This window comes from Penaeus monodon, chromosome 19, assembly GCF_015228065.2.
Source record: "Penaeus monodon isolate SGIC_2016 chromosome 19, NSTDA_Pmon_1, whole genome shotgun sequence".
NCBI classification, from domain to species: Eukaryota; Metazoa; Arthropoda; class Malacostraca; order Decapoda; family Penaeidae; genus Penaeus; species Penaeus monodon.
Window position 1 is genome coordinate 3,908,508 of NC_051404.1, and position 544 is coordinate 3,909,051.

Here is a 544-nt window from a genome sequence, read left to right on the forward strand (position 1 = left end):
CGAGAAACCATTGTGCCTTTGGTCAAAATACTAAACCTAGAATAAAAGCCTCGAAATACTTTGTACTCGATACATTAAATGACGCCCTAGACATTTTTTTAAGGAACGAACTGTACCTGAAGAGATGCGTAAGAGCTCGGGTCAGGCATTCCTCCGTCAGGGGCTCCCGGGTGGCGAGGGTGAGCTGGTAACAGAGGTTGAAACAGTTAAAGAACCCTGTTGTTTCCCACAGCCATTTACCTTCGCCTTCCATCTCGATCCGTTGAGTGCGAGTGGGAGAGTTGTTTCAAGGCGATGATACGAGATTGTTGCGATAACCGTTTTAAAAATGCGCTGACGATAACTATAGATAACAAAGCACAACACACTGTTTAAGAAATTATCATTATATAGTCCAAAAGGCCTTCTTAATTAACAGAAGATTCTTCTTTAAGTCTAGGAGAACAATGCACACGTACGGCACACAGGTAGACGGGCGGTCTAACCTAAGGAATTATTTAGCGAGGTCGAGCAGGAGGATGACCTTGGTAAGTGAGATGCTGGA

The 544-nt window shown here is 44.1% G+C and overlaps 1 pseudogene; it reads right to left on the reverse strand.

The window, feature by feature from the left end:
* The window catches only part of LOC119585515, a 13,057-nt pseudogene extending 12,529 nt beyond the window's left edge, over positions 1 to 528 (reverse strand).
* Positions 529 to 544: the final 16 nt, after the last annotated feature.